The 26,109-nt window shown below is 39.2% G+C and overlaps 1 pseudogene; it reads right to left on the bottom strand.

Annotated features, from left to right (window-relative positions):
• Nucleotides 1-935: 935 nt before the first annotated feature.
• Nucleotides 936-24,989, bottom strand: LOC128641321 (transcription factor CP2-like protein 1; annotated as a pseudogene).
• Between the last annotated feature and the right edge of the window lie 1,120 nt (nucleotides 24,990-26,109).

Here is a 26,109-nt window from a genome sequence, read left to right as displayed (position 1 = left end):
GAAAACTGATACAGGCAAGTACTTACTGATACACAGAGGATGAACCTAGCTACACACTGGTGCTCATATAGAAAACTGATACAGGCAAGTACTTACTGATACACAGAGGATGAACCTAGCTACACACTGGTGCTCATATAGAAAACTGATACAGGCAAGTACTTACTGATACACAGAGGATGAACCTAGCTACATACTGGTGCTCATATAGAAAACTGATACAGGCAAGTACTTACTGATACACAGAGGATGAACCTAGCTACATACTGGTGCTCATATAGAAAACTGATACAGGCAAGTACTTACTGATACACAGAGGATGAACCTAGCTACATACTGGTGCTCATATAGAAAACTGATACAGGCAAGTACTTACTGATACACAGAGGATGAACCTAGCTACACACTGGTGCTCATATAGAAAACTGATACAGGCAAGTACTTACTGATACACAGAGGATGAACCTAGCTACACACTGGTGCTCATATAGAAAACTGATACAGGCAAGTACTTACTGATACACAGAGGATGAACCTAGCTACATACTGGTGCTCATATAGAAAACTGATACAGGCAAGTACTTACTGATACACAGAGGATGAACCTAGCAACACACTGGTGCTCATATAGAAAACTGATACAGGCAAGTACTTACTGATACACAGAGGATGAACCTAGCTACACACTGGTGCTCATATAGAAAACTGATACAGGTGTTCACTTATAGTGCAGACTGATAAAAGTACCCACTTACACACAGAGTAGACTAACAAAGGTATTTGTTTATAGACTGACACATATACACAGAAATCTGCAAGCTAACAGCCACTTATATAGGTCAGGATTTGGGGGCTCTCTGTGCATTCATGTGTTTATCTAATCAATGGTCAGTGTGCTCTACAATGTTTCTTTGAGACAAATATGGAGGCAACCCTTTATATACAAAAACATTAATTTATTACACATATAAATACATATGCATACATAAATATATTTAAAAACATTACTAAAATTATAATTCAGCTGACAAGAAGACCAAAGAGTCCCTCAACTTTTAGAGTCAATATTCAAGCAAAAGGAAGATTTAAAGGGACACACACATGTTTAAAAACTGCATTCTGTCTGAATGAATATTATCAATGTGCAACTATGGCAACTGCCCGTGTTATTCTGAAGCACGTATAATTTACATTGTGTCCTTTCCCTTTCTAAATAGACTGATCAGCAAAATTAGTATCTGTAGTTAAAGATGGACAAAATATTCTAAAATGTGGGAGTAAGATGGATTTTAGTTTAACCTTTAGAAGTTAGGGATCATTGGCCTACATAAAAAACTGTTGTCATTTTTAAATATTTTAAGTACCAAAAGTAAGAAAAAATGTAATGGTCTTCTCAGATTTTCCACCCTTGCGTTTTATGAATCACTTTCAAGAGGGAAATAGATGCCATGTCAGTAATCCTTGTATGCCGGCTGTGTAGCATGTATGTTCACTTGTTTCATGCAAAACAATAGTTTAATTTCATAACTATTCCATGTCCATTTAAGCTCTTTATGCAAGAAGACAATTGTGTCTACAGTGGTAGTCTGTGATGGCCTTTTTCTGGAATAACACTGCCTGTCACTCCTAGGCAAGTGAGCATGAGGCTGGGTTACCGCAGAATACAATGATACCCATCTGGATTTTGCACTGCAATGGAAAAAGAAAGAGGGAGGATCAGCAATAGAGAATGGAAGCACTTATGTTTGGTTCATACTTGAAAACTACTATTGTCCAACCTAAAGTCTTGGGCCACACTGTGGTTCTCCATTTCTTGTCATTTGGTTCCTCACATTTTATTTTTATAATACTCCTTTACCTCTCCCCATTTGCAAAATGTAGAGTGGTCCTCTTACTGTAGTCAGCTTATTCCTATTGTGGATCCATAATAATTATATATTTTTTTCTCTTTGATATTATTTTATTTAAAATTGATAATAGGATTTGTTTATATGGAAACATTTTTGTTTCTCTTATATTCTGCTGACATCATATGATCCACATTGGTGGGTGTATAGACTTGCAGTTAATTTCATGTTTTCCATACATTTAAAGGGACATGAAACCCACATTTTTTCTTTCGTGATTTAGAAAGAGCATGTCATTTTAAACAACTTTCTAATTTACTTATATTATCTAATTTGCTTCATTCTCTTGATATCACTTGCTGAAAAGCATATCTAGATATGCTCAGTAGCTGCTTATTGGTTGCTGCACATAGAGGCCTCGTGTGATTGGCTCACACATGTGCATTGCTATTTCTTCAACAAAGGATATCTAAAGAATTTAGCAAATTAGATAATAGAAGTAAATTGGAAAGTTGTTTAAAATTACATGCCCTATCTGAATCATGAAAGTTTAATTTTGACTAGACTGTCCCTTTAATACTGTGCAGTAAGTATGAAAAGTCAATAAGGAGGAACGAATTACTGTAAAGTGTCCCTTTAACCACCTTAAATTAATTTGTCAAAAGAGTGGGAATGCTCAGATTTGCCAATGAGCCATTTATCATTGATTCTGGTTAATACAGTAAGTTTTACTAATCAGTATTAATTAGGTTTAATTAGTATTAGTTATTAATTAGGTATGTTCTATAAATAGGTGGAATCCTTGGAGGCGGTCCAAATAGTGGCAAAGGACCAAAGATAGAGGACCTGTTGCGGATGGTCATGAAGAAAGACGATTCTTCACTGGGCATCATCAATGGAGGGAGAATTCAAGAGATTTTAAAGGTGTTTTTTTTTTTTTTTTACTTGGTGGGTATGTGAAGCATAGGGGGTCGTAAAAGGTAAATTCAGATTTCAGTAGAGGGTGTTACAAAGTGAGAGGGTAAAGTTTGTTTACAGTTAATGTGGGTATATGCAGTGGGGATGTCATCTCTTGGATTATAGCTACTTTTGCTGTGGGTGACACATACTGTAACATGGAACTCACTTTTTTGGAGTGTGGCAGTGAAGCAGGATTCATCAACAATATTTCTCACCATCTGGGAAACAGAAACAAATAGTTACTGATCTACATCTGAGTGCAAGAAAGGCTCACTGTACTCTGCACACCTTGTAAGCTGCTTTACAGTATTACTTTGCTCTGCTCCTAGCAGTTTATCAGAAGGAAGCAAATGAAAAGGGCAACTTCCCAGCTAGCTGTGTGCTAATTGGGCGCCTCAGAATTCTCTTACTTATTGGCTCTCTGAAAATTACTGAGAGAAGGGTAGTCTGAGGAAGGCTTAGGTAAGGGGTGGGGAGGTTGGAATCAGTATGTGTGTCTAAATGTAGACATAAGTGTATTTTTGTGACAGATCGTGTTTTTATTTTAGTGCTAGAGTCTGCAAGCAAATGAGATGTGAATATATGCAAGGGTGTATCTGGAAATATTATGCGCTTATTTAAAGAGTATGACTGAAAAGACTTGTGTGTGCTGATACTATTGGGCTTGTTGTATGTTTGCTTATATGCACAAGAGAATACGTGCGTATTTAGTCAGTGTGTGTAAAAATAATTTCATAGAAATGGTGGCTGCAGTAAGTGCAGTAACCTTCCAAACGAATACATTACAGTAACTAAAGAATTGTTTGATTTTTTTTAAGTCTACCACAGTTCTTAAAACTATATTTGCCATTTATAACTTTGTACACTGTATGAACTTACCATATCACTCAGAAGAACATGGATCCCATGTGGTCCAGTTCTTGAGATGCGTTGAATGTGATTGGCTGGCACACTGAATAGATCTGCAAGCTTATTCGTCAGCTCTGCAGCAGTTAGATCCTCCAGGTATACTTCCTGATATAGTATTGCTAGGTATAAAGGAGAACAGTCAGGTACCAGTAACCATTTCTATGTGCCTTTCTTCAAAATAGCTAAGTTCCTCCTTGTTATGCCTTCTTTTAACACTTACCTATCTGCTTGATCTCCACTGTGTCCTTGTTCTTTGGTGGAGACTCTATGGTAATGTACAGTGTTAGACGTGGACGCACAGACCTGTTAGAGGGAAGAGCATAGTCATCTGCCATGTCTGGGTACATGCAAACCTGAGCATACACAGAGGTTACAAAAGGATTTAGGTGACATCATTACCTACAGATCTTCCTATTTAGGAAAAGGCAATTGTTTCCCTTATATGGGAAAAAACAATAGACTAATCATCTGATTCGTTTGGCTATAAGACTATAGATCAGATCCATTTCCAGTTAAAATTGCAAAACTACATATAAATAAGAATGGTTTGTGCAGGTGGAATATATATATAATTCTAATAACACTCTCAGGATTTTAGACAAAACGTGGTGTCAAATTTATTTGACAATTCAAGGATTACATATTCCTCTTCATTAGAATTCTAATATATATATACAGTATATATATATATATATATATATATATATATATATATATATATATATATATCCTATAACATAAAAGGCCAAGTGTGTTTGTCCGAAGCTGTCATGCGCAGTAGAGACTGGCCTTCCAACTGACCTGGCGTCATGTGGTGGAGTGGGCGTGGCCGGGCGGGTGCAACGTGGGCGGGCTGTGCGTGACATGGGCGGGGCGGGCGGGATGCCGGGGCCGGTGTTCTCGTAAGGGGCGGAACTTTTGAAAAGAGCAAACCACGTCACTTCCTGTGATGTTACATCACCTGTTTTACACATTTTGGCCCTAATGCGCATGCGTGCCAGCGTCATCACATACCTGGCCACATACGTCACTGGGAAACTATTTTGACCTGTGAAATTCAGAAGCTTTTCTATAGCGCATGCGTGGGATTTTCTATCACAAATGGGGGGGTTTATGGAAAGCTGTTTATTCGTCTCCTCTGCAATTTTCGGAAGTCCACTGCAACTACTCCCATTAAGCGGAGTCTCCGTGCGTGTATGACAAACAGCCACTCGGCTATCGCCACTGCTTCTTCTGCTGATCCAATGCTTACTGCTGCAACAAATGTTTAAACAATGACATTGAAGGGAGCCTGTGAAAAGCTGCATTGGATCAGCAGAAGAAGCAGTGGCGATAGTGGAGTGACTGTTTGTCATACACGCACGGAGACTCAGCTTAATGGGAGTAGTTGCAGTGGGGGGGCGGACTTCCGAATATTGCCGAGGAGACAAAGCAACAGCGTATGCGGCCAGGTATGTGATGATGCTGGCAAGCATGCGCATTAGGGCCAAAATGTGTACAACAGCTGATGTAACGTCACAGGAAGTGACATGGTTCGCTCTTTTCAAAAGTTTGGCCCCTTAACAGAACACCGGCTGCCGAGAGCTCTGAAGAGGGTGGATAGAGAGAGCAGAAGAGGGGGGATAGAGAGAGGGAGAGACAGCAAAAGAGAGAGGGGGAGAGAGACAGCAAAAGAGAGAGGGGGAGAGAGACAGCAAAAGAGAGAGGGGGGGGAGAGACAGCAAAAGAGAGGGGGGGGAGAGACAGCAAAAGAGAGGGGGGGAGACAGCAAAAGAGAAGGGGGAGAGAGACAACAAAAGAGAGGGGGGAGAGAGACAGCAAAAGAGAGGGGGGGGAGAGAGACAGCAAAAGAGAGGGGGGAGAGAGACAGCAAAAGAGAGGGGGGAGAGAGAGTGTAAAAGAGAGGGGAGAGAGGGCGAGCAAAAGAGCGGGGAGAAAGAGAGAGCAAAAGAGAGGGCAGATAGAGAGAGAGCAAGGGCTGGGACCGCTGTACTGCAAAAAATGGCCCGTGTACACAGGCTTTAGGACTAGTGTGTGTGTATATATATATATATATATATATATATATATATATATATATATAAATATTATTTCTTTCATGTAATTAGCAAGAGTCCATGAGCTAGTGACGTATGGGATATACATTCCTACCAGGAGGGGCAAAGTTTCCCAAACCTCAAAATGCCTATAAATACACCCCTCACCACACCCACAATTCAGTTTTACAAACTTTGCCTCCTATGGAGGTGGGGAAGTAAGTTTGTGCTAGATTCTACGTTGATATGCGCTCCGCAGCAAGTTGGAGCCCGGTTTTCCTCTCAGCGTGCAGTGAATGTCAGAGGGATGTGAGGAGAGTATTGCCTATTTGAATGCAGTGATCTCCTTCTACGGGGTCTATTTCATAGGTTCTCTGTTATCGGTCGTAGAGATTCATCTCTTACCTCCCTTTTCAGATCGACGATATACTCTTATTTATATAACATTACCTCTACTGATTCTCGTTTCAGTACTGGTTTGGCTTTCTACAAACATGTAGATGAGTGTCCTGGGGTAAGTAAATCTTATTTTCTGTGACACTCTAAGCTATGGTTAGGCACTTTGTTTATAAAGTTCTAAATATATGTATTCAAACATTTATTTGCCTTGACTCAGAATGTTCAACATTCCTTATTTTCAGACAGTCAGTTTCATATTTGGGATAATGCATTTGAATTAATCATTTTTTCTTACCTTCAAAAATTTGACTCTTTTTTCCCTGTGGGCTGTTAGGCTCGCGGGGGCTGAAAATGCTTCATTTTATTGCGTCATTCTTGGCGCTGACTTTTTTGGCGCAAAAAATCTTTTCCGTTTCCGGCGTCATACGTGTCGCCGGAAGTTGCGTCATTTTTTGACGTTATTTTGCGCCAAAAATGTCGGCGTTCCGGAAGTGGCGTCATTTTTGGCGCCAAAAGCATTTAGGCGCCAAATAATGTGGGCGTCTTATTTGGCGCTAAAAAAATGTGGGCGTCGCTTTTGTCTCCACATTATTTAAGTCTCATTTTTCATTGCTTCTGGTTGCTAGAAGCTTGTTCTTTGGCATTTTTTCCCATTCCTGAAACTGTCATTTAAGGAATTTGATAAATTTTGCTTTATATGTTGTTTTTTCTCTTACATATTGCAAGATGTCTCACGTTGCATCTGAGTCAGAAGATACTTCAGGAAAATCGCTGTCTAGTGCTGGACCTACCAAAGCTAAGTGTATCTGCTGTAAACTTTTGGTAGCTATTCCTCCGGCTGTTGTTTGTATTAATTGTCATGACAAACTTGTTAATGCAGATAATATTTCCTTTAGTAAAGTACCATTGCCTGTTGCAGTTCCTTCAACATCTAAGGTGCAGAATGTTCCTGATAACATAAGAGATTTTGTTTCTGAATCCATCAAGAAGGCTATGTCTGTTATTTCTCCTTCTAGTAAACATAAAAAATCTTTTAAAACTTCTCTCCCTACAGATGAATTTTTAAATGAACATCATCATTCTGATTCTGATGATTCTTCTGGTTCAGAGGATTCTGTCTCAGAGATTGATGCTGATAAATCTTCATATTTATTTAAAATGGAATTTATTCATTCTTTACTTAAAGAAGTACTAATTGCTTTAGAAATAGAGGATTCTGGTCCTCTTGATACTAATTCTAAACGTTTGATAAGGTATTTAAATCTCCTGTGGTTATTCCAGAAGTTTTTCCTGTTCCTAATGCTATTTCTGAAGTAATTTCCAAGGAATGGGATAAATTGGGTAATTCATTTACTTCCTTCTAAACGTTTTAAGCGATTATATCCTGTGCCGTCTGACAGATTAGAATTTTGGGACAAAATCCCTAGAGTTGATGGGGCTATTTCTACCCTTGCTAAACGTACTACTATTCCTACGTCAGATGGTACTTCATTTAAGGATCCTTAGATAGGAAATTGAATCCTTTCTAAGAAAAGCTTATCTGTGTTCAGGTAATCTTCTTAGACCTGCTATATCATTGGCTGATGTTGCTGCAGCTTCAACTTTTTGGTTGGAAACTTTAGCGCAACAAGTATCAGATCATGATTCTCATAATATTATTATTCTTCTTCAGCATGCTAATAATTTTATCTGTGATGCCATTTTTGATATTATTAGAGTTGATGTCAGGTTTATGTCTCTAGCTATTTTAGCTAGAAGAGCTTTATGGCTTAAGACTTGGAATGCTGATATGGCTTCTAAATCAACTCTACTTTCCATTTCTTTCCAGGGTAACAAATTATTTGGTTCTCGGTTGGATTCTATTATCTCAACTGTTACTGGTGGGAAAGGAACTTTTTTACCACAGGATAAAAAATCTAAGGGTAAAAACAGGGCTAATAATCGTTTTCGTTCCTTTCGTTTCAACAAAGAACAAAAGCCTGATCCTTCATCCTCAGGAGCAGTTTCAGTTTGGAAAACCATCTCCAGTCTGGAATAAATCCAAGCCTGCTAGAAAGGCAAAGCCTGCTTCTAAGTCCACATGAAGGTGCGGCCCTCATTCCAGCTCAGCTGGTAGGGGGCAGGTTACGTTTTTTCAAAGAAATTTGGTTCAATTCTGTTCACAATCTTTGGATTCAGAATATTGTTTCAGAAGGGTACAGAATTGGTTTCAAGATGAGACCTCCTGCAAAGAGATTTTTTCTTTCCCGTGTCCCAGTAAATCCAGTGAAAGCTCAAGCATTTCTGAACTGTGTTTCAGATCTAGAGTTGGCTGGAGTAATTATGCCAGTTCCAGTTCCGGAACAGGGGATGGGGTTTTATTCAAATCTCTTCATTGTACCAAAGAAGGAGAATTCCTTCAGACCAGTTCTGGATCTAAAAATATTGAATCGTTATGTAAGGATACCTACGTTCAAAATGGTAACTGTAAGGACTATCTTGCCTTTTGTTCAGCAAGGGCATTATATGTCCACGATAGATTTACAGGATGCATATCTGCATATTCCGATTCATCCAGATCATTATCAGTTCCTGAGATTCTCTTTTCTGGACAAGCATTACCAGTTTGTAGCTCTGCCGTTTGGCCTAGCTACAGCTCCAAGAATTTTTACAAAGGTTCTCGGTGCCCTTCTGTCTGTAATCAGAGAACAGGGTATTGTGGTATTTCCTTATTTGGACGATATCTTGGTACTTGCTCAGTCTCTTACATTTAGCAGAATCTCATACGAATCGACTTGTGTTGTTTCTTCAAGATCATGGTTGGAGGATCAATTTACCAAAAAGTTCATTGATTCCTCAGACAAGGGTGACCTTTCTGGGTTTCCAGATAGATTCAGTGTCCATGATTCTGTCTTTAACAGACAAGAGACGTCTAAAATTGATTTCAGCTTGTCGAAACCTTCAGTCACAATCATTCCCTTCGGTAGCCTTATGCATGGAAATTCTAGGTCTTATGACTGCTGCATCGGACGCGATCCCCTTTGCTCGTTTTCACATGCGACCTCTACAGCTCTGTATGCTGAATCAATGGTGCAAGGATTACACAAAGATATCTCAAATAATATCTTTAAAAACCGATTGTACGACACTCTCTAACGTGGTGGACAGATCACCATCGTTTAATTCAGGGGGCTTCTTTTGTGCTTCCGACCTGGACTGTAATTTCAACAGATGCAAGTCTCACGGGTTGGGGAGCTGTGTGGGATCTCTGACGGCACAAGGAGTTTGGGAATCTCAGGAGGTGAGATTACCGATCAATATTTTGGAACTCCGTGCAATTTTCAGAGCTCTTCAGTCTTGGCCTCTTCTGAAGAGGAATCGTTCATTTGTTTTCAGACAGACAATGTCACAACTGTGGCATACATCAATCATCAAGGAGGGACTCACAGTCCTCTGGCTATGAAAGAAGTATCTCGAATTCTGGTTTGGGCGGAATCCAGCTCCTGTCTAATCTCTGCGGTTCATATCCCAGGTATAGACAATTGGGAAGCGGATTATCTCAGTCGCCAAACGTTGCATCCGGGCGAATGGTCTCTTCACCCAGAGGTATTTCTTCAGATTGTTCAAATGTGGGAACTTCCAGAAATAGATCTGATGGCGTCTCATCTAAACAAGAAACTTCCCAGGTATCTGTCCAGATCCCGGGATCCTCAGGCGGAGGCAGTGGATGCATTATCACTTCCTTGGAAGTATCATCCTGCCTTTATCTTTCCGCCTCTAGTTCTTCTTCCAAGAGTAATCTCCAAGATTCTGAAGGAATGCTCGTTTGTTCTGCTGGTAGCTCCGGCATGGGCCTCACAGGTTTTGGTATGCGGATCTGGTCCGGATGGCCTCTTGCCAACCGTGGACTCTTCCGTTAAGACCAGACCTTCTGTCGCAAGGTCCTTTTTTCCATCAGGATCTGAAATCCTTAAATTTAAAGGTATGGAGATTGAAACGCTTGATTCTTGGTCAAAGAGGTTTTCTGACTCTGTGATTAATACTATGTTACAGGCGCGTAAATCTGTGTCTAGAGAGATATATTATAGAGTCTGGAAGACTTATATTTCTTGGTGTCTTACTCATCATTTTTCTTGGCATTCTTTTAGAATACCGAGAATTTTACCGTTTCTTCAGGATGGTTTAGATAAGGGTTTGTCCGCAAGTTCCTTGAAGGGTCAAATCTCTGCTCTTTCTGTTCTTTTTCACAGAAAGATTGCTAATCTTCCTGATATTCATTGTTTTGTACAAGCTTTGGTTCGTATAAAACCTGTCATTAAGTCAATTTCTCCTCCTTGGAGTTTGAATTTGGTTCTGGGGGCTCTTCAAGCTCCTCCGTTTGAACCTATGCATTCATTGGACATTAAATTACTTTCTTGGAAAGTTTTGTTCCTTTTGGCAATCTCTTCTGCCAGAAGAGTTTCTGAATTATCTGCTCTTTCTTGTGAGTCTCCTTTTCTGATTTTTCATCAGGATAAGGCGGTGTTGCGAACTTCTTTTGATTTTTTACCTAAAGTTGTGAATTCCAACAACATTAGTAGAGAAATTGTGGTTCCTTCATTATGTCCTAATCCTAAGAATTCTAAGGAGAAATCGTTGCATTCTTTGGATGTTGTTAGAGCTTTGAAATATTATGTTGAAGCTACTAAGTCTTTCCGTAAGACTTCTAGTCTATTTGTTATCTTTTCCGGTTCTAGAAATGGCCAGAAAGCTTCTGCCATTTCTTTGGCATCTTGGTTGAAATCTTTAATTCATCTTGCCTATGTTGAGTCGGGTAAAACTCTGCCTCAAAGGATTACAGCTCATTCTACTAGGTCAGTTTCTACTTCCTGGCGTTTAGGAATGAAGCTTCGATTGATCAGATTTGCAAAGCAGCAACTTGGTCCTCTTTGCATACTTTTACTAAATTCTACCATTTTGATGTATTTTCTTCTTCTGAAGCTGTTTTTGGTAGAAAAGTACTTCAGGCAGCGGTTTCAGTTTGAATCTTCTGCTTAGGTTTTTCATTAAACTTTATTTTGGGTGTGGATTATTTTCAGCAGGAATTGGCTGTCTTTATTTTATCCCTCCCTCTCTAGTGACTCTTGTGTGGAAAGATCCACATCTTGGGTAATCATTATCCCATACGTCACTAGCTCATGGACTCTTGCTAATTACATGAAAGAAAACATAATTTATGTAAGAACTTACCTGATAAATTCATTTCTTTCATATTAGCAAGAGTCCATGAGGCCCGCCCTTTTTTTGTGGTGGTTATGATTTTTGTATAAAGCACAATTATTCCAATTCCTTATTTTATATGCTTTTGCACTTTTTTATCACCCCACTTCTTGGCTATTCGTTAAACTGAATTGTGGGTGTGGTGAGGGGTGTATTTATAGGCATTTTGAGGTTTGGGAAACTTTGCCCCTCCTGGTAGGAATGTATATCCCATACGTCACTAGCTCATGGACTCTTGCTAATATGAAAGAAATGAATTTATCAGGTAAGTTCTTACATAAATTATGTTTTTTAGATTTTTATCCAGATAGTTCCCAATTCTTTTTCCGTTAAAAAGCAAGCTATACTAACCGTGCTGTTAGTGCATGTAGCAGTCTTATTCCATCAGCCACTCCACAGATCTGAGTCAGGTCCCCACGAGACAGCTTCAGAAGATCAGCTCCTGGGGTTCGGAAAACAGTACATACATTAACCTCTCATTGGTGCCACTAAATGTAATTTTGCATACACAAAAGATAGGAATGAGCAGGGAATTTACTAATACCCCTCTAAGTATGACAATAAAATCATAAATTACACAATGAGATGCTTTTGTCAAAGATTTATTCTTACAAACATTCGTAAAAACAATTGTAAACAAAAATTCCTAAAACATTTTTAAAACCTCACCTTTATGAACCTCCAAGTGCTGCTAGTAGCCAGTGAGGGATACTTATACTCTTAAAGACAGCAATATTGTTTGCTACTGTTATTGATACATAAAAACACCACACAAAGAAGGAAATTTATCAGAATTTTTGCAGATACTTGTACTCAGTTCTACAAGAACACTTCCACTTAAAGGGACACTCCGGTCAAAAGTTAAATGCACATACATGAATTACATCTTTGAATAGAAACATATTTACAATATTGGTGTATTGGCAAAAATGCTTCTAATAAAAGTTATCACTGGTTTAGTGTTAGCATTTTTCTCTGCACGTGCATGTGAGGCATAGCTAGATGCTCTCAGTGCACCAGCATTTTAAATAGTGCAGCTGCTCAGAGCACCAGTGGGGCTTGTATCATGTCAGAAATGAACAAATTGAGTCATTACCAGATGGTACAAGTAACTTAGGCTCTCTGAGCAAGAGCTGTGTTTAAAATGCTGGTGCACAGTGCATACTTAAATACACTTCTGAAACAGCTATAGCTTTTGTTAGGAGCCTTTTTGCTAATAAATTTATATTACAAAGATGCTTCCATTCAAAACTGAAGTGCACCTATGTGGATTACAATTTTTGCTGGAATGTCCCTTTAATAGAAAATTCACTTTTGATCTCTATCTCTCTAACTAAAGCACGCAATATAAATAGAAAGTGACCAGGGAGTTACATGAGGTTTCCTGGTAAACGTTGGATGCCCGTAAAAAATGAGAGACATTTATGGGGTTAGGAGGGACAGAAAGATCTGTTTTCCTATGGCCGTTTAATCACAATTCAAAACCATATTATATATGGTCATGGTATCACATATTTATATAATATTTTTAAAAGAGATTCATTGTTAAATCATTTGCGTATTATAACCATTTTTAGGAGCTGGCCAGCTTGTAGAGATGTAATTTCAGTTATCTACTGGATCTAGCAGCTGCCATTTGGAGTAACTTACTTTAGGGAACGATTATTTAGCACAGTTCCCTTACACTTCTGAACTCAGTCCAAAGCACATTTGGTTGAAATGATAACAATTTATTAGCAGATATAACAGATTCCTCACAACTGCCTATAATCATCAGGTTACCTGTGAAATTGGAGAAAGTTCGGCAGTAGTTGGAGAAACGATTCCTCACCAGCCACTGTTGGGTGTCCAAAATGGAGGGAGGCAGGATTGAGACCCTGCAGGATGAATAGAAATGCAGTGTCACTAGTGGTTGTATTTCTAGTTAATATAAAAAAAGACTACAGAACTATGGGGGGTGGGTATTTTCACACAAAAAATATTCTCACTTTTTTTCATTCTACCTCATATTTTGTTTTTACAGATGTCTTTTTATTTATTAATTACTGAGTCTTTGCTGTCTATTCTGAAGTAGTGCAGCATTTGTTCTAGTTAACATCATATTCCTGACTTCCAATATTGTCCTACAGAACCTATAAATGGAAGGATGAGTTCCACAACCTGTCTTTGACCTGCTTTATTTTGATAACATGGGCTTTTTTTTAAAAATCCCTTACTGTCACTGCCATACACACAACATGGCTGTGCTGTGATTCTCTTCCTACTTTTCACGTTTGTTTTTCCCCCAGAAAGAATTGTGGAAAGGATTGGTATGAGGGAGGGGTACTGATGAGGATATATATATATATATGAGTGTTCAATTTAGTGGGGGCAATTATGAAGGGAAGGAATAGTGTAGGGGGATATACCAATGATCAGGTTGTGTAGTAAGTTGTTTATATTTATAGAGGGATTTAGCTATGAGGGGAACATGAAAAGTAGTAATGGGGCGACTTTCCAACCCTTGTATTTATTTGCATTAGGGAGAGGTTTGTTTTAACAGCAGTGAGGATATTGCCTTGGGTCAGGGCCGTAGTTAATGTTAGTTGCTGTTTGGTGGCCTGGAACTGCAAGAGTCTGATAAGAGTCAATAATGGTTTTGGGTACCTGGAATGAGGAGGGTAGGGTTAATGTCATTGGGTAAGGCTGCAGTTAGGGTTAAAAGGCTACAACACTAGAACCTAGGTAATAAAGGTGCCAGCGTTATAATGACTGTTGCTAAATGTTTTCATAGTGGCTTCCTTAAGCAACTTGCATAAAATCTAGGCCTGTCTGTCCTGCTGGACATTTCTTCCTTCATACAGTGTGCTCTTCTGGTCACTGCATATTGTGTTTACCAAACTACCTGGACAGTGTGTACTGCTGGTCTGTTCCTAGACATGTTTTTATGTATGTGCTGTTGTCACAGTATCTGTAATACATTTGTATACTTCAGCTACTTTAATAAAGTGTCAACCCTACCCTGGCCTGTCAGTTCATACGTTTTCTATTTGTCAACAACAGAAATCTCAACCATTGTATTTACCTACTATATTATTTATTTGTACTACACAAACTTATATGATTCCTACAGAATATGTTACATCCTTAAACCATTCACATCTGTCCGTTGAGCTTACCTCCCCCACACATTCCGTAGAACTGTCTGAAGCACAGACAGGAGATGTACAGACCCTGAGAGAAGAACAAAGGTGGAGATCACTACACTTTTAGAACCTGGATTGTGAAATGCAGAGAGAAAGAGCTAGAGAGAAACAACTAAAAGGGTAGTGTAACAGTAATGCTGAAAAGAATGAGGGTCTGATGACCAGAACCTGCTGTCATGGAGAGAAATCACACAAAATAATCTTTTGGGTTTTATTTTAGCATTATGTCATAATGTATGGTGTCTCTAGTTTGTATCCAGAACTCCACATATCTAGATAGAAAAGGGCAAAAGCTAGAATGAAAGCTGTTTAAGTACTTTGAAGTACTGACAAGACTTCTTAGATAATCTCCCCCAAGCAAAGAGATTTAAACATTGGGCACTTAGAGAAAAAATCATAGTATGAATTATGAAAGGATATTAAGAGGCTCTCATTTAAAAGAGACAATGTCACTGGAGCATGTCATTCTGTTGTCCACTGACCTGTCTGGAGTTGGCACCTTGCAGTTTCGAGGAGGAGCCCAACCCAGGGCTAAGAGAACTTCTGGAGTGTCAATGTCTGGCCATGGTGGCACACTGGAAAAGGAGAGAGTGATGAATGAAACAAATAAAAAAATTTGCAATTGTGTCTATTCAATTAGCTATAATTGACATTAGAAGGGTGGTTGTTGAAAGGTAATTTGGAGATACCAATTTTTTGGGGTAGAGAAATGTATTTAGCACATAGTTAATGCAAGCTACCAGCAGCTTGTTTTTGTCTAGTACCAGCATTAACAACCTTTAGCATGGGAGCCATAAGATTGCATTCTACATATACCGCATACCACCTTATGATGCCTATGTGCATCACATTATTGTTGTAGTTGGGGGCCCACCTTCATAATGCATACATGCATGTAGGTTAGAATATACAACAGGCCCATTACTGTCCTTTCTGAGATGATTTATTTTATATATGTGTCTGTGTGTGTGTGTATATATATATATATATATATATATATGTATGTATGTATGTTACTTGACATGACATATACAACATATTTGTTAGTTATAAGGTCTGTAACCCAACATGAAAACAGCAGTCTTAACGTATTTAACTTCATATAGATTGAAAAGATGTGTAATATGTAATTAAACAAATGACTCTGACTGAGAGAGCAATCTACCAGCTTCAGTTAAAATATTTGTGTCACTTGAGTCTAAGAAGGTGCAAACAAAAGTCTCAATCTATATCCCTATAAAGATGCAAAAGCGCTAGTAAAATACATAAGTAGTTAAATGTGAATTGACAAACACTTGTAATGGTTACTTAGAATGCTAGGTACAATGCTGAAATAATTAGTGTCAATAGAACAAAGCATTGTGAAAAAATTGCTTTCTTTTTAAATAAATATAAATTGATGCTCGCAGTTATACATATAACTATCTTATTCAGATTAGGTCTGGTTGTAGAAATACACTGTTCAGTCATGCTTCAGTGACTATAATACACTACCTTTAGTAGTTTATCTACACACTAACTGTAAATTCTTAACCTCTATTTTTTTATTTCATTTAACTTTCTAGAAAACGTAAAGAATATGTCTTACACATAAGTAATCCAACAGTGCACAAGTAAAATGCCTATTTTATACACTGTAAACATTCTGAGCTTCCATAACTATATTGCAGGAGCCAGTGATATTAAAATTACATTTTTCATGAGCTCCTACTAGGATCACCATTACCACCCCTGTTGGTTATGGATGTGTTGCATGTAGGGGGTTATATGAGATTGTGTACATAATTGCAAGTTCTTTCCACCCTGATGTAGTATAGGGAATCACTAAAGTGTACAGGGTGAGCACGTATTTACATTGTAATTTATCTTCCTCTAAAGTGTATTGATCTTGGAGTAAAGTTACAATATGGGTAGCCCAATACCTCTGTTAGGAGGGTGTTTTCAGATGGTGGTCTGATACTTCTCCCGTTCAATAGAGGTGAGCGTTTATCCACTTTTTCACGGTCAGTTTTCTGTTTACGGTCTGCACCTTTTGGCTGTTGGAAGGAGAAATATGAGGGGAAAAGGTGAAGAAGGGGGACAGAAGCCGGTGGTGAAAATAAGGTGGAAAGCACAAGACACTGGGGTTTTTGGTCAGTGGGTTCAAGATACTCACTTTAAACACTTTGACCTGGCAGCTGCATGAGTACAGATGCTCTGTGTAACCCCCCATGAGAATCTCCCCTGTAGGTGTCTACTTGGATCCGGAATGGTGCCCCCTTCTCGCCTCCATTTTTCTTTTGGGTAAACTCAGTGCTAATGCAGTGAACCTAATACAGAGAGAAAACTAGTCTCTTAACTTGCTGAGGAGATATTTTTCCTGTAATAAGTTAAAGGGATAGTAACGTCATGATTCAGAGAGAGCATGTGATTTTAAACAACCTTCCAATATACATCTATTATCTAATTTGCTTCAGTCTCTTGGTATTCTTTGCTAAAAGCATACCTAGGTAGGTTAAGGAGCAGCACTGCACTACTGGGAGCTGGCTGCTGATTGGTGGCTGCACATATATGCTTCTTATAATTGGCTCACCTGATCTGTTCATCAAGCTACCAGTAGTACCAAGAGAATGAAGCCAATTTGATAATAGAAGTCAAATGGAAAGTTGCTTGAAATTGTATGCTCTATCTGAGTCATGAAAGAAAAACGTTGTGCTTCATGTCCCTTTAATGGTAGATCTTACCCTGTAGTTTTTCATAAAGGGTGTCCTCATTTTGCCCAACACAACTTAAAAAATCTGTAATCTCATTCTACACACCCCCCACACCCTAATAAAGTAACAACTGATATATCTCTATGTATATATTATACCCCTCAACACTACTGACCATAACAGACTCATTGCCACCCGAATATCTCCAAATACCTCAATAATACCATAATTCCCTAGGTTACTCTAGCATAATTTTTCCATGTGTCCCACCCCACTTACCTGGATAACACTGACGTTCTTTTCATGGAGTCCCACAGAAACTCAACAATGTTTAGGTTGTTGGAACTGACTATTGGCTCAATCACTCCAACAGACAAGGGATATCTGAAAGAAAATGTTCAACAATCTCATGCAGGAGACAATAGAGTAAACACTGTTTTCTACCAGTGGTGCAGAGCCATTCCCTCCTTGGACCAGAGGTACGGGTGACGTGCGGGTGACGTCAGAGGCTGGTGAGGCAGTGCTAGATACGGCCTTTCATTCTTTAGATATCCTTTGTTGAAGAAATAGCAATGCACATGGGTGCGCCAATCACATGAGGTATCTATGTGCAGCCACCAATCAGCAGCTACTGAGCATATTTAGATATGGTTTTCAACAAAGGATATCAAAAAAATGAAGAAAATTAGATATTAGATGTAAATTGGGAAAGTTATTTAAAATTGCATATGGGTTTCATGTCCCTTTAAATGGTGTCTTGGAAAACTGGTCAACGTTAGTAAACATCTGATTTTGTCTAAAAGGATTGTAACATAAAACTCTTGCCAGATAACACAATGCTTGCTCTAATTATGAGATCTAGAAATCACATGCCCATTAAAATATATTTAAAACATACTTTTTACTTTAATGCTGCAAATTATGCTTATAGATGCTTTCATTATTCAGTAAATATAAAAATGTCTTGAACCAGTGGCGGCTGGTGAAATTTAAAGATGGTGGGGTGCTTTGACCCCACCCCCTTTAAATAAAGCCACACCATCAGATGGCTACTACCCAATTAATTAATTAAATAAATAAAAGGTAGACAGAAACACAGAAAAGCACTCGGGGGGAGAGGGAGAGAGACACAGAGGGTTAGAGTGAAAGAGAGAGAGATGGTGGGGCGCTTGACCCCACCCCTTTAAATAAAGCCACACCATCAGATGGCACTACCAATTCATTAATTAAATAAATAAAAGGTAGACAGAAACACAGAAAAGCACTCGGGGGGAGAGGGAGAGAGATACAGAGGGTTAGAGAGAAAGAGAGAGAGACACAATCACACACACAGTGTTAGAGAGAGAGACACACAATCACACACAGAGGGTTAGATAGAGAGAAAGAGAGAGAGACAATCACACACAGAGGGTTAGAGAGAGAGAAATAAAGAGAGAGACACACAATCACACACAGAGGGTTAGAGAGAGAGAGAGAGACACAATAACATACAGAGGGTTAGAGAAAGAGAGACACAATCACACACAGAGGGTTAGAGAGAGAGAGAAAGAGAGACACAATCACACACAGAGGGTTAGAGAGAGAGAGAGAAATAGAGAGAGAGAGAGAGAGAGAGCAAGAGACACAATCACACACAGAGGGTTAGAGAGAGAAAGAGAGAGACACAATCACACACAGAGGGTTAGAGAGAGATAAAGAGAGAGAGACACAATCACACACAGAGGGTTAGAGAGAGAGAAAGAGAGAGAGACACAATCACACACAGAGGGTTAGAGAAAGAGAGAGACACAATCACACACAGAGGGTTAGAGAAAGAGAGAGACACAATCATACACAGAGGGTTAGAGAGAAAGAGAGACACAATCACACACAGAGGGTTAGAGAGAGAGAGAGAGAGAGACAATCACACACAGAGGGTTAGAGAGAGAGAAAGAGACACAATCACACACAGAGGGTTAGAGAGAGAAAGAGAGAGACACAATCACACACAGAGGGTTAGAGAGAAAGAGAGAGAGAGAGAGAGACACAATCATACACAGAGGGTTAGAGAGAGAGAGAGAGAGAGAGAGAGAGAGAGAGAGAGAGAGAGAGAGAGACAATCACACACAGAGGGTTAGAGAGAGAGAGAGAGAGAGAGAGAGACAATCACACACAGAGGGTTAGAGAGAGAAAGAGAGAGACACAATCACACACAGAGGGTTAGAGAGAGAGAGAGAAAGAGAGACACACAATCACACCCACAGAGGGTTATAGAGAGAGAAAAAGAGAGACACAATCACACACAGAGGGTTAGAGAGAGAGAGAAAGAGAGAGACACACAATCACACACAGAGGGTTAGAGAGAGAAAGAGAGAGACACAATCACACACAGAGGGTTATAGAGAGAGAAAGAGAGAGAGACACAATCACACACAGAGTGTTAGAGAGAGACACACAATCACACACAGAGGGTTAGAGAGAGAAAGAGAGAGAGAGAGAGACACAATCACACACAGAGGGTTAGAGAGAGAGAGAAAGAGAGAGACACAATCACACACAGAGGGTTAGAGAGAGAGAGAAAGAGAGAGAGACACAATCACACACAGAGGGTTAGAGAGAGAGAGAGAGAGAGAAAGAGAAAGAGAGAGAGAGAGAGACACAATCACACACAGAGGGTTAGAGAGAGAAAGAGAGAGACACAATCACACACAGAGGGTTAGAGAGAGAGAGAAAGAGAGAGAGACACAATCACACACAGAAGGTTAGAGAGAAAGAGAGACAGAATCACACACAGAGGGTTAGAGAGAGAGAAAGACAGAGAGACACAATCACACACAGAGGGTTAGAGAGAGAAAGAGAAAGACACAATCACACACAGAGGGTTAGAGAGAGAGAGAGAAAGAGAGACACAATCACACACAGAGGGTTAGAGAGAGAGAGACAATCACACACAGAGGGTTAGAGAGAGAGAAAGAGAGAGAGAGACACAATCACACACAGAGGGTTAGAGAGAGAGCGAGAGAAAGAGAGAGACACACAATCACACACAGAGGGTTAGAGAGAGAAAGAGAGAGAGAGACACACAATCACACACAGAGGGTTAGAGAGAGAAAGAGAGAGAGACACAATCACGCACAGAGGGTTAGAGAGAGAGAGACACAATCACACACAGAGGGTTAGAGAGAAATAGAGAGAGACACACAATCACACACAGAGGGTTAGAGAGAGAGACACAATCGTACACAAAGGGTTAGAGAGAGAACAATAGAGAGAGACACAATCACACACAGAGGGTTAGAGAGAGAGAGAGAGAGACACAATGATACACAGAGGGTTAGAGAGAAAGAGAGAGACACAATCACACACAGAGGGTTAGAGAGAAAGAGAGACACAATCATACACAGAGGGTTAGAAAGAGAGAGAGAGAGACAATCACACACAGAGGGTTAGAGAGAGAGAGACACACAATCACACACAGAGGGTTAGAGAGAAAGAGGAGAGACACAATCACACACAGAGGGTTAGAGAGAGAGAAAGAGAGACACACAATCACACACAGAGGGTTATAGAGAGAGAGACACACACAATCACACACAGAGGGTTAGAGAGAGAGAGAGAAAGAGAGAGACACATAATCACACACAGAGGGTTAGAGAGAGAAAGAGAGAGACACAATCACACACAGAGGGTTAGAGAGAAAGAGAGACACAATCATACACAGAGGGTTAGAAAGAGAGAGAGAGACACAATCACACATAGAGGGTTAGAGAGAAAGAGAGAGACACAATCACACACAGAGGGTTAGAGAGAAAGAGGAGAGACACAATCACACACAGAGGGTTAGAGAGAGAGAAAGAGAGACACACAATCACACACAGAGGGTTATAGAGAGAGAGACACACACAATCACACACAGAGGGTTAGAGAGAGAGAGAGAAAGAGAGAGACACACAATCACACACAGAGAGTTAGAGAGAGAAAGAGAGAGACACAATCACACACAGAGGGTTATAGAGAGAGAAAGAGAGAGAGACACAATCACACACAGAGGGTTAGAGAGAGACACACAATCACACACAGAGGGTTAGAGAGAGAAAGAGAGAGAGAGAGACACAATCACACACAGAGGGTTAGAGAGAGAAAGAGAGAGAGAGAGACACAATCACACACAGAGGGTTAGAGAGAGAAAGAGAGAGACACACAATCACACACAGAGGGTTAGAGAGAGAAAGAGAGAGAGACACAATCACACACAGAGGGTTAGAGAGAGAGAGAAAGAGAGAGAGACACAATCACACACAGAGGGTTAGAGAGAGAGAGAAAGAGACACAATCTGCCCATAAACCTCCGTGTGTGATTGTGTCTCTTTCTCTCTCTCTCTCTCTCTCTCTCTCTCTCTCTAACCCTCTATGTGTGATTATTAATGCCTCTCACTGGATTGGTTCAGCCCAAATAGGACTGCCTCAAATAAGCAGTTAATGGGCCATGCAATGATCTTAACCACTTTCATCCAGTAGGTGGCGCAGTATGTTGTGTAATGGTGGGCAGACCTGCTTGTGCCTCTCCATTGCACAACATGTAGCTGTGAAAAAAAATGCTGGGGGGGAAAAAAATTAAAAATTTATTTTTAAAGCCAATAAAAAAATATACATTTTTGCCCATATGAGAGGTGAAGCACTGCCTCACCTGCCTCTAGTGACTGCACATCACATGATATGTATAAAACATATTACTTGTTATAGCTTCATTCAACACTGGAACAAAGTGGCTAACTGCAGACAGAGAATAGGTTGTCATTAAAGGGGACAGTCCAGCCAAAATTGGAATCCACATGGATGAATTTCAGTTTTGAATAGAAGCATTTTTGTAACAAACATGTATTAGCAGGAATACTGTGTATTGAAGTATGCATTGTGCACTAGCATTTTAAACACAGCACTTGCTCAGAGAGCCTAAGTTAATTAAATCATCTGCTAATGACTCGTTTCATTTATTGCTGACATAATACAAGCCTCACTGACGCTTGGAGCACTGAGAATGTCTATCTATGCTTAACATGCAGAGAAAAATGTTAACACTAAAACAGTGACCACTTTTCCTAGAAGCAGTTTTGCCAATACATGTTTATTGCAATATGTTTCTATTCAAAAGGTTTAATTCATCTATGTGCTTTTTTAATTTTGACCGACTGTCCCGTTAACTGCTAGGGACAAACTGTATTCATAAAAGTAATATGTTTGTCATCAGCTCTTATTAGGACCAAAGTGAACTAAAGGTACTGATATTTTATATGCTCAACCCTATGTAGAGCTAAGATCACTAAATTATCAAAGTGTGTTAAAGAGACACTGAACCCAATTTTTTTCTTTTGTGATTCAGATAGAGCATGCAATTTTAAGCAACTTTCTAATTTACTCCTATTATTCATTTTTCTTTGTTCTCTTGCTATCTTTATTTGAAAAAGAATGCATCTAAGCTTTTTTTTTTGGTTTAGGACTCTGAACAGCACTTTTTTATTGGTGGATGAATTTATCCACCAATTAGCAAGAACAACCCATGTTGTTCACAAAAAATGGGCCAGCATCTAAACTTCTTGCATTTCAAATAAAGATAGCAAGAGAATAAAGAAAATTTGATAATAGGAGTACATTAGAAAGTTGCTTAAAATGTCATGCTCTATCTGAATCACAAAAGAAAAAAAATTGGGTTCAGTGTCCCTTTAATTGCAGACACATGTTAACGGGTCAGTACCTAGATCCAGAATTCGGTCTCCTGGGTGACTCAGCTGCCAGTTCTCTAGCTGCTCTCTCTCACTGTACTGCAGGCGCCGGTCATGGAAGACCACTCTGACCACACTCTAAAGGAGAAAAAGGGGAACATGAGAAGAACGAAAATATTGAAATAGATAAAATGATATAGAGTGAGACTAACCCTTAGCAGCCGCCGACACTCAGGCGTTTCTTCAGGTCCCTTCCAGTTGCTATGCATGCGAATCTCATAGGATTGACCTGCAGATGATCAGAATATAGAGCAGTTTAACAAAATGTTAGGTTTTAATATTATTATTTTTATAAGTTTTTTGTAGAGCGCCAGCAGATTTCGCAGCGCTAGATATGAAACATATAACTAAGAATAAAGCATTCAGATATTTTCATATATGTAGAGAAGAATGTGTTATTTAAAAAATTAAACAAAAAAGTGCAATATTCTATAACATCATTATCCATTGCTACATAAATCTTTCCAGTCTCTCAGTTATTCCAGCTAATTACAAACTAATGCATGTAACATCTTGGAAACAAATAAATACTTATTTCTCAATAGTGCATGTACTGTCACATTCTCTAGATACATTATATCTATATAATAGTTTGATAAAAGGGACATATTCAATATCTTAGGACACTCACATGACTGAGTAAGTCTGTAAGGTAAACACAAGTCCCACAGTAACCTACTGTATGCCACCCTTTGATAAGAGGATTAAAGATATAAACTAACTCCTCTCCTAGACCTATTGATTTATTGTCACATAAGTCACACCTATTTGTGTTCAAGCTGGATAAGCTAATTACCCTGGTTTAGGTAAGTAAGGGATTCCTCATGCAGCTTCACCGCAGGGGAACTGGGTGCACAAAGTATACACTGAAAGGCAGGGCATATTGGGTTGGGGAGCAGATGGTCTTCCTGTTTCAGGAATGGTAGCTGTAGAGGTTCCCTGTAAAGCATACAATGGTAATGAGACTGAAATACATTTAGAGCACAGAAATAAGTATGAGGATGGGACAACTGGAAAATTTAGGAGAGGGTAAAATAGTTAAGTGGGAGCAAAATACAGGAGTGAAACAAGGGAAGAACAGTAGTGCCCTAGCTGGTTAGTTGGGGATTAAGACTGGAGAATTAAGTTCTGTGCAGGTGACACTTAAGGTAGGGGATCCTGAACCACTTAAGGTAGGGGATCCTGAACATGGTGAGACGGAAGAGCCATTTAGGTGAGAGTGACTAGGAACTGGGAGTCAGTTGGGGGCTCAAGTGAGAGAACAACCAGTAAGGGATTAGAGAAAGTGGTACAGAGATAAGAGTTAAGGATCAGAGCGGGGGGGGTTCCTCAGGTATGATAATTGTGCTGCTGTGTGACATATTGGAGAGAGTAGAGTAGAGAAGAGTAGTAGAGTGGTAGTAGAGTGTGTGTGTTTAGAGGGTGCTGAGGCAGTAGAAAGCTATGTTGCAGAACTGGATGTACAGAGACAGAGGGCAGAGACGATTAAGATATTGGGGTCACAGAAGTAATGTAGAGATTTGCAATAAATTATTATTCCAATGCATCAGATAATTAAAAAAAAAAAAAAAAAAACATAATAATATATGCTTAATGATGTAATAGTTTACCTTCCACAAGCAATGCATGCATACATTATATACACACATCCATATACATGGCTGTACTACTTTATTGTCATAGGACTGCTCCCTTTACTAGGCTCCCATTCCTGAATTATCAGTCTATCCAACCCTGAGGTGCTCCCCTCTCACCTGTAAATGCTGCTAGGTGGGCTCTGGTAGTGCTCAGCTGGTGTGGGCCAGTAATGATCAGGTTGGCTGTGCCAGAACAACATGATACCAGTTTAGAAGCTAGCAGTAATCCTAGAGGTAGAATAAACAAATCCAAAATGTAATAGGAAGCAGTCCTGTCCTAGAGCGATAAAAAATCCTAGAAGTTTAACACTGACAAACTAGATCTTAAAGGTATAATACTGGGGCAGTCACAGACTAGAATGGTTCTTATACACCAGGAAAGAGACATGAAATTACTTGTGATTGGTTATAATTTACTTGTATGGCCATTTTTGATTTCCTCTGATTGGTTGGCTGAGTAGTATCTGTACTGAGTTCTATGTGTACATATACACAAAGACATCACAAAGAGGCAGTTGTTTACATGTACGCAAACACATACTTACAAAAAATACCAGCAATCACAAAACTGCAATACATGTTCTGCTTATACTGTACGCAGACACACTTCACACAGATACATGGCATACTTAACCCTTGCATTGCAACATATCTGCAACATACTGTACAGATACACAGCAATGGATTCTGGGGAAAAATTGCATTTTGTTTCTAAAGAAAACAGAATTAATCAACAATTTTAATTAATAGAAATGTAATATATTCTTAATTTCAATTAGATATGATATTGTTGAATATCAAAGTTAAATTAAGGCTCTAGATTTTCTATCTAGACCTTCTCTATCTCTGTACTCCATAAACCTGATTTTCTTTGCTGTGTGAACCTACAATATTCTTTTACTGATGAGTCCTTGTAGTATTTCTCTTTCCTTTTTTATGTACTTTATTTTTCATGTTCAAATAATAAATCATCTTCACACCCTGCTTATGTTGACAATGGGCTGTAGCTTTTTTTTTCTTTTAGCTTTTTAAGGACCTGCAGACAAAGGTATAAAAGTTCATGTTTTTGCTACTACCAGCTTTAAATTGTACAAGTAGAATATAATTTACCCCATACCTTTCAAATATTCCCCTTTAATAAGCTAAATCATTTCCCCAGGGCTGTAGTTGAAAATTGCAGAAGAAACGTTGAGGTTTTATAGTTCCATGTGCCACTTGGACTTTTGAAACAACGGCTTCCTGTTGGCTTCAGTTCTCTAACTACCTATACAATAAGGCAATGTTGTCTGTGATGAAGAAGTTTGTGGAGCCTTTGTGTGGTTCATGGTTATTGCCTCCTCTAACCTTAGTTCTTTTTGCCACAAGACTAAGTTAGTCCCAACTTTTTTTAGGTTACTCCATAGATCACTTTTTTTCCTGCTCAAACAAGCAGGCTGTGTAGAGTGTT

Source organism: Bombina bombina, chromosome 1, assembly GCF_027579735.1.
Source record: "Bombina bombina isolate aBomBom1 chromosome 1, aBomBom1.pri, whole genome shotgun sequence".
NCBI classification, from domain to species: domain Eukaryota; kingdom Metazoa; phylum Chordata; class Amphibia; order Anura; family Bombinatoridae; genus Bombina; species Bombina bombina.
Note: the sequence above shows the minus strand (reverse complement) of the source record. Positions and strands in the feature narration are given on the sequence as shown.